The sequence below is a fragment of the Cyprinodon variegatus genome, unplaced genomic scaffold, assembly GCF_000732505.1.
Source record: "Cyprinodon variegatus isolate N-32 unplaced genomic scaffold, C_variegatus-1.0 Scaffold181, whole genome shotgun sequence".
In the NCBI taxonomy this organism is placed as follows: domain Eukaryota; kingdom Metazoa; phylum Chordata; class Actinopteri; order Cyprinodontiformes; family Cyprinodontidae; genus Cyprinodon; species Cyprinodon variegatus.
The window spans coordinates 890,695-899,839 of NW_015150634.1; the positions used below are offsets into that span (position 1 = coordinate 890,695).

General features: G+C 38.6%; 1 protein-coding gene across 1 annotated transcript in view; it reads left to right on the top strand.

Moving 5' to 3' along the window:
* Window positions 1-1,504: 1,504 nt before the first annotated feature.
* LOC107087342 (radixin) overlaps window positions 1,505-9,145 on the top strand; it is a 63,528-nt gene continuing 55,887 nt past the window's right edge. Inside the window, exon 1 of the mRNA XM_015378872.1 lies at window positions 1,505-1,782. The gene's annotated coding sequence lies outside the window, so the exon portion shown is untranslated. The remainder of the gene's footprint in view (window positions 1,783-9,145) is intronic.

Below are 9,145 nucleotides of genomic sequence, written 5' to 3' on the forward strand. Positions count from 1 at the left end.
CACTAAGCATGCTTGCAGCGACAGTGGAGAGAAACAACTCCCTTTTAACAGGAAGAAACCTCCAGCAGAACCAGGCTCAGTGTGAGCGGCCATCTGCAGAGGCTGAGTGGGGTTCAAGGAGACAGAAGCAGAGATACAAAAAGCAGCTGTAAAAGGCGGCCCCATCCAGGAAACACACAGCCAGTCAGTTGAGCTCTGAGCCAACTCCCCTGTAAGAGGATGAACAGAGCACATCCAGCCAGTCACAGTCAGAGAAACAGGACTACACTGGAAAACAGGCTGATCTCAAACATCTAATAAACAAAAGTGTGATTAATTGATTGAAGAAAATATTCTTCAATATTGTTAAGGTAACATCAGCCAGGACTGCTAATTCTGAAGGCCCTGGGCAGATTTGATTGACATAGCAACACACTTATGCTGAAATCTGATTGGGCAAAAATATATATTAATGGAAGCAGTGCAGCCAAGAGAGAGTCTACAAATAAAGAGAACGGATTGTTTGGAACGACTGCTCAGAGTCGCAAAAATCTAGTAGCTATATAAATATCTAAAAGATCATATAAAGCTATTATTTGGAATGAAAAAAAAACATTTAGCACTGGGATCCTATCCCAAAACCACTGAAGCTATCACCTTATTGTTTTTAAATAATTAGTAAAACAGAAATTTTTAAAGAAAAAAAGTGGAATAGATCCAAAGGACCTATCAGTAACCATGTTGATTCCAGCGCATATCATCATAAGAATTTATTTGAGTATAATGTCTTCAGAACAGGGGCCATAACAGGGGCCAGGACATGATCTACAGGGGCACTGGCCCCCGTTGGCTCCTGTCTAGAACCGCCCATGTTTATACAGTACCACCCTGGATATGATCACTGATATTAGGGGATTATGCCTAATTCTAGAGTGCTATTAACTACACCTCCTCCACCTAATCTGAAACAAAAAAGCTGCACACTTCTGAATGATTACCAAATAGGACAATTGTTAAAGTTTATATAGTGATTCACTCAAAACTTAAGTAAAGAGTTACAAATTTCATAAAATAAAAGGGTTATTTTCTTCAAAATAAATGTAGCCAGGGGCGCCGTATTAGGGGGACAAGCTAGGAAGATTCTAAAGACCCTTGATTGAGGGAAAGGGAAACAAAGCATGAATAAATTCACCATTCAAGTTTTTTTTAAAGGTTTTATTTAACATATATCTAACGTTTTCTTGTTCTGATAATTTTCGTTTGTAGAAATGAAAAATTACATTGAACATGTAAATGATACTCTTCAGTGCATCTTTACAGCAGTTTTAAAGCCTGCATACATTTTTTTTGGGGGGGGGGTATTATAATGTGTTTCATGGGGCCACAAATTCCTGGCGGCGCCCCTGCATTTAGCAGAGGGGCCAGTTAGGTGTAAGTCTGTCCTTATTGGGTATGAGAAAGTTTGCAGCCCCTAGTTAGCAGCCAGCAGACCTGCAGTTTGAGCCACCGGGTAGAGGGAGGGAGGGTGAATCTGCAAGACTGAGCTCACCACGCCTCAGCGGTGAGTTTGTCAGCCATATTGCCTGCCTCCTCTGCTGTCGTGGGAAACGGGTAGAGGAATTAGAGCGGCCGTGCTGTCACTGAGCTCTCTGCAGCGCTCCTCATCCAGTAAACAGCGCGGGGGGGCGGGGGGGTTCTAACGGGAAAGCGAAGGCTCTATTTTTACCCGCCGAGGAAAGAATAAAGCAGCAGGAGGAGGTGACAGCGCCTTCCATCCTCCGCGGAGCCGGTTGGCGTGTAGAGGTGAGTTTGATCTGCGTACCGCCGCTGATATGAGCGGGGATTCAATGTTTGTTCTTTGAGGTTTTTACAAGTTGTTTGGCAGAATGTAACCGCTGCCTGTTTTAGTGGCGGCAGGTTTGGATGTGGGTTTTTTTTCCCGCCTCGGTGTCTGACCGGCTTTCTAACGGGGGGAGCGCAGCTTTAATCCCAGGTGGTGTCGCTTGTCTCTCAGGTGTCAGCAGACGTTATGCAACAGAGTAGCCTCGGTAATAGGATGCTGGAGGCTCCGCTCCTAATCACTAAACTCTGCTTCATTACAACACCGGTTCCTCTGGCTTTTATTATCTCTATAAACTTCTTTGGGCGTTTTTTTTGTTGTTTTTTTTTTAATTATAGAAACTTTCTGTATTTGGTGTCATTGCGTTGTTTGAGTAGTTCAGAGAAGAATTTATGTTTTAGGCGTTTTTTGCAACTTTTGGAGAGAGGGGGAGTTACGCCCCCCGCCAATTGCGCAATTTAGATTCCGCTTCTTTTGAACTGTTTCCCCCTTTTATTATTTAAAGCCGAATATTCCATTTATGGGAAGTTTTAAATCGTGAGATTAAGGTGAGCTTACATAATTTTTTTTTTTTATTAAGCCTTTATTTTTATTTTTTTTTTTACTGTCAGTCATGGAAACCCTATCCAGGCACTCGTTAGGATTTTGGACGTAAACCTCGGTCCTGAATACGGTTCCAGCAGCGCTGCTACACCTGAAAGGCTCTCCGCCGCCGGCGCGAGATAAATAAACAGCCGCTGATTGGCTGCATTCAGGGAGACGAGGCCATTTATTGGTTCGTTTCTCTGTAGGTGAAGTTTTTCTCCTGCTGCCCCTGCTGGCAGTGGCGGTCCTAGACCAAATGTATGAGGGGGCCAGGACGGGGCCGGTGTTGTTTTTTTTATGGGGGCGCAGAAAAGCATGAAATGATAGAGAAAACAGGGCAAGGGATTCTAACATATTAAGAGGGCTGCATTGAAGTAAAACAAAACATTTACATTCAATTAGGTTCAATTAAAATGATATGTCTTCCAACTGAAAATATTTATATTTGGCTTGAAAATGTTCATTTTGAGTATCGTAAAAAATCAAAATCCAGTTGCTACATAAATATCTAAAAGATCAAATAAAGCTATTATTTGGAACGTTGGGTCAATATACATTCAGAACTTATACATTTTTCATATTTCTAACTTAATTTAAGCAAAAAATATTGTTTTTTTTTAATAAAATCAGAACGAGAACTAAAAAAAAAAAATTAATTAGTCTGTAAAAATTAGACTATTTGTTTTGAAAAAAAAATTAGCTAATGAAAACTGGGAACCTATCTCTTTTCATGGGGGCACAGAAAAGCATGAAATAATGGAAAACAGGGCAAGGGGTCAAATATATTAAGAGAGCTGCCTGAAGTGACATTTCTATTCAATTAGGTTTAATTAAAATTCTGTTCTTATCAGGTCAATATGCATTCAGAATTTAGGAATTTTACATATTTTTGACTTAAGTTAAAAATGACAGTGTTTCTATAAAATTCTGAATTAGAACGGGAGAAAAACTGATCAATTCAGCTGTAAAAATTATTTTTCATTTGTTTAAAAAAAAATTAGCAGATGAAAACTTAATTTAAGTTAAAGTTAAATAACAAAAAAAAAAAAGATAATTTCAGCTGTAAAAAGGAAAGTATTTGTTTTTGTTTTGAAAAAAACATTTAGGAGATGAAAATGTTACACATAGATGATCCTATCGCAATACCATTGAAGCTGCTGTCTTATTGTTTTAAATAATTAGTAAAACAGATTTTTTTTAAAGATAAGATGTCTGTTCCAGCGCATACCATCATAAGAATTTCTTTTAGTATTATGTCTTTAGAACAGGGGCCATAACAGGGGCCAAGACATGATCTAAAGGGATACCAGCCCCTGTTGGCCCCTGTCTAAAACCGCCCATGCCTACTGGGACCAAATTTCAGCTCATTCGAGAAAGAGGCTCTATGGGTGATGATTTGAGTAAGGCTACCTTTGATGGCTGGTTTTGGACCTCTTAAAGCTGCGCTATTTAAAAAAAAAAAAATTTTTCATTCCAAAAAAGAAAAAAAAAAAACAATCCACTAGACTTTGTATTTTTATTTTTTTTTTCCATTTTGGTTGATTTTTTGAATAACCCTGATGAAGAAAAGAAAAACCAGTTCTCCTTGGTCTGCTATTAAATTTCTTAATCCAAAAATAGTCCGTGATCCCTCATCCATACATCTCCACATTTAGCAGATGCAGTGGCTTCTCTGGATTTTGTTTTGTCAGGGGGCAGAGAGGGGCACCGTCTTTGACTAAACGGCTTAAGACATCCCTCAGCACATTATTTTTTGTTATACCGTACTGACAACCATAGGAGAAAAAGGATTAGATTATTTTCTTTTATTTGATTTGATCTAAAACCATGGCAATATTTTACGATTCAAGGATAACTCTTTTTCCATATTTAAAGGTCTGTAGAGTATAAACTTTGCTGCCTTGTGTTTTCCAGGCTCATTCTTACATGCCTTGATTTGCAGAACCCACTGTGGCCCTGGCAACTGCTGCTCAGTCCCTCCCTGATTCTTTCCTTATGCTTACTGGCTGCATACAACACATTTTCTGTCACAAACAACTAATTAGATATAGAACTAGTGCTGCAACTAATGATTATTTTGCAAATCGATTAAACTGTTGATTAATTTTATGAGTAATCGATTAATAATCAGATAGCCAAAGGTCCCTAAAGAAATTATGAAATGAAATAAGGTGAAACTAAAACGTTTTCATTTAAGGAGTTCTCGATAGAGCACATTGACAGATGCAAAAATGTTTTTATTTTTTTTCTTAAATGCCAAATGCTTAATTTTTAAAACCATTTTGGTATAATTGCCATTCAAGATGCATTGCTCAACTAAAGCTACAAATTAGACTCTCTATTCTCCAGTTAACGATTAATCGGTTACTAAATTAGTTGATCATGATTCATCCGATTAATAGTTTCAGCCCTATATACAACCTTTACTATTCTTTGGTAATTCGCAAGTCTGGTTTAAATGTCCCTAATTCAACACACCCGATTCAAACAAAAATGATCCCCTAACATTTGGGACAACAAGGAAATGTCTAAAACAAGGAGCACCAGAGATGAACGTCCCTGTGATGCCTCTAAACATATCACACTCATGTACTAATGATACCTTAATACCTTCTGTGATACTTCTGATATTTTTTTGAAAACTCTGCTTTTCTTGTAAATCAAGTGTGCATGAAGTAAATAAAATGTATTTCCCTTTGGTCACTTTCCAAAAAAATAACAAAAAGTCAGGAAGACAGACAAAACGACATGCTATACATCTAGGGGAACACTAAATCCACATGGACCAAATATTTTGCAGTTCCATACAGCAGCGTATAACATGGATTTTATTTTCCTTTTCAAGCATATTATGGTAAACATTATTTTAGGTCACTTAAGGTTGGGTTGTGCTCGAGGCACGTATAATCCATTTGGAAAATCTCATGCTCATCTCAATGTCTGCAGCTTTTATTCTCTGTGCAGCTTTTCCACCATTCTGGTCGTGTCAGAACAGCATACACTGTCAGATCAGCATACACTTAGTTTTTTATCTAACTATCTGAATTAATCCAGAATCACAATATAAACCACAGCCAATGTTTTCTACGATTTTAAAATTAAAAAACATGTAACGAAATTTAAAATCCTGCATTTATTTTACTACTAAAGTAACTTATTTTAAATGGACTGATATGATTTTATCTATAGAGGCTTCTTCTCTCAACATCCCTGAAACTTCAGTTATGTCTGGCCATTTCAACATCCTAGAAAGAACAGTATAATTAAAGCTGATTTTCCCTTTTAAAAGTTAAAATAAAACATGTTTGCTGGTCGGTACACTGCTGCTAAAATTCAGTGTGGCAACAATTCTCTGTTGCGCATGTGTGTTAGAACAATGTATGCTGATCTGACATCGTATGCTGTTTTGACACAATAACAAGCTGACAACACCAAACTACACAAGGTGGTAGAAAACACAGCTAATTACAACTTTTTCAAAGGTGGGTCTAGGTGGAGTAGTATTTTTATAAATAAAATCCAAAGTTTTGTAAGCCAAACATTTTCTAGACCGTGTTATTGGCTTGACTTGTTCCCATTATATATTCTATTGCAAAGTTTTCCTCCAGGTAAGGCGTGCCCATGCACCTGACTCTGCTGTCATAATAAACATGATTGCTCAGACTAGGTCCAAATCTAACTACAATCCACAGTGGATTCTAAAGGCTGGTTTATACTCAGAAAACAGGTCGTCTGCGTGTGTCTCAGTGAACACAGATACGCCCCCGCCCATTCCTCAGACACTCTGCTGCACCTCTCCAAAACTGTAGGTGACCTCGGACAGGAGGGCTCTGATTGGTCAAATCTACATAGGCTCTACACTATGCATATTACCTGTTTGGTACCATACCGGCGAGATGCGCGAGAACACCGGGACCCTTTTTCCACCTGGATCCCCACTCTTTGTCGCCCTCATGTCCCTCCGTTGTCGCACAAACTTGCCCCCACTTCCTAACCGCCTAGGCCGTATCTAGACCCACAGCTAGTTGATGATTGTCCCTCTTTCGTTGTGGCGTTGAATAACATAGTACAGACCACGCTTCAATATTGAGCATAAATCAAAAATGTCTGCATCATACCTGCGACACACTCCTGCGGGGAGTATAACCAGCCCTTAAAACCTTCTGATCCGAACCTTCATTATATCTTCAGTACCCTGAGCTACACTAGCCCATCTACTGACGGACGCATGCATCATAGAATCTGCTGTTTATTGTCTTATGCTTATGATATTACGCCTGATTGGTAACTGTTGTATATCATCCCTGACATAATCCATGCAGAGTGGGAAGGAAAGGATATCATTTGTCTGCAGACTTCTTCTGTGAAGCTGACTGATTTTAGTCCTCACGCACCAGCTGCCACTTTCTGAAGCTTCTCTTAGTGTTGGTTTTATTCTCAAAGTGGGTGAACGTTTGTCTTTGATCCTACTATTGTAAATTAGTAACTTCAGCTTTTGTTTTTTCATCACAAGATCTAGTCTTTCACAGGGTAGTGCCTTAGGGTTCTCAAGATACACAGAAACTTGTATTTTGTTTACATGCCATCCATGCTGATGAGCCATAAACTGGGAAAATGTTGGGCACAAAAGGAATTTATGCATCACTCAAAACCTTTTACCAGATTGCAAAAGGGAACCCATGCATAAGTAATAACACGAGGTCTAAGCTAAACCTGGATGTTGCTCTGCTCTACGGTCATTAGATAACTGAATAAAGTGTAAACCCTGGAGGCCTGTACCAGGTGGAACGATGTTCATCTTTCAAAGTACAAAACATGCCACATTTAATGATTCATATTTCAGTTTTGAATGTGCTTATACCTTTATTTCTCAGATAATTTTAATTACCCTGTTGTTTAAGTTTAGACACTTTCAGATCACACCCTATTTGGGCCATTTGTGCTGCCGTACAAACACTCCATTCTTACTGTCAGGAATCGGTGGCGTTTTAGTGGTGCAGCTAAAGCTGCCAGGCATAACGTAGTAAAGCATCCTGCTGGATGAACAGCTGTTAGATGTCGACTGTCACCGATTTGTAAGAATAAGAATGATTTGAAAAGTCTTGAATTTTATTTTCTAATGTATTAAAGAGACATTATGTACATTTTTGCTGAAAGAAATCTTTTTATTTGACCTTTCACAACTAAAACATTGCTTGATAAGCAGACTGACACCTCAGTAGTTCAACGCTGATGTATCTGTAACCTCGTAGCCCATTTTCCTTCATTTACTGTGGAAGTAGGGCTGGGCGACATGACCTCAAATCAATATCACAATAAATTGGGCAGTTTTACCTCGATAACGATAAATGCACAGTATGCTCCTGCTCCTCTGTCAGAAATAATGGCATGTGCAGGAAATGCAACTGAGGTATCTATAATTCATTTATTGAAGAAATCACATCACACAGTACACATTACTTTCAATTAAATATTAAAGTCTTGTACCCTTTCAGGCTTAAACATTCAGAAATGTCTCATCGAATAGGAGAATAAAGTCTCTCTTGCATAGATTTTTGCATAAAGATAATGGAGCCTTTTGCACATCTTTGAACTCAACAGCGTGGTTGTGCTGTAGGTGGTGGAGGTTGGATGTGTTACTTTGGATAATACCCACAGTTTCTGTTCGCTCAGCTTAATCTCTGCTGTCGCTCAGCTTCACAGGGTTAACTGATGTGATTTTGGTTACAGGTGTGTTAAACGCTTCTTCACTGACCTCATCCGCCATTTTCTTTGTTTACCCCTCTGATTGGATCTGTGGATTCATGCTATTAGACACAATGCTGCAGTGTCTTAAAGAGAAAGAAAATACAAGCCACCCTCACACAGGCAAAACAGCAGAATTAAGTTAATTTATTTTAGCAACATGCGAAAATTGTTGCCGGTAATTGTAGTGAATGATGGTATGGGTAGAAATCTGGTTTATCGCAGAGGAAGTTCCTGCGCTGTTTGGCGCAGGAAGCATTTCTGTGTTAAATGGGTCAGATCTAGCAAACAATCTATATGTTTGGCTATTTGAATCCTGATGCATGTGCTTGAGTAATTTCTCTAAAATTGTATTTCAAAGAGAACAGATTGCTTGAAAGAGGGATGAAGGAAGCCATCTTTTTTAAAAAGGAAAAGCCATTGCTTCCAAGCATCTACCATTCGGTCCTGAAACTCGTTCCAAAGAAATTACACAAGCACACTCATCATGATTCAAATGGCCAAGTATATAACCCATACACAACAAGAGACTTCAACAAGCCAGAGGAATAGTGCGTGGGTCTTTGCATCTCATTTGGGTTCAGGACATTTTAAAGATCAGGGCTAAAGTTCTCTTTTGAGATCAACCTATAAGACTGAAATGTCTTGTCCTAGTCTAGTCAAAAGTTTACAGTGAAATAAATAGTTGTTCTGTGTTTTAAGCTTAAACTTCTGTTTACATTAACTAGTCTCTAAGTGAACTGGCTCAAGTTAAATTCAAGTCTGGTCATTGGTAGGGATGGGGATCGTTAATATTTATTGATATCGATACCTTTATCGATACTCCTTATCGATCCGAGTCTTTATCGATACCACTATCGATACTTTTCAGTTATTTGGTGGAAAGACGATGCAACAAAATTTTTTTAACAGAACTGGTATTGCTTTTATTGCTTAAAGGAGAAGTTCGGTTTTTTACACTTTAAGCCCATTTTCTGTAGTGTCCAGGATGAAATC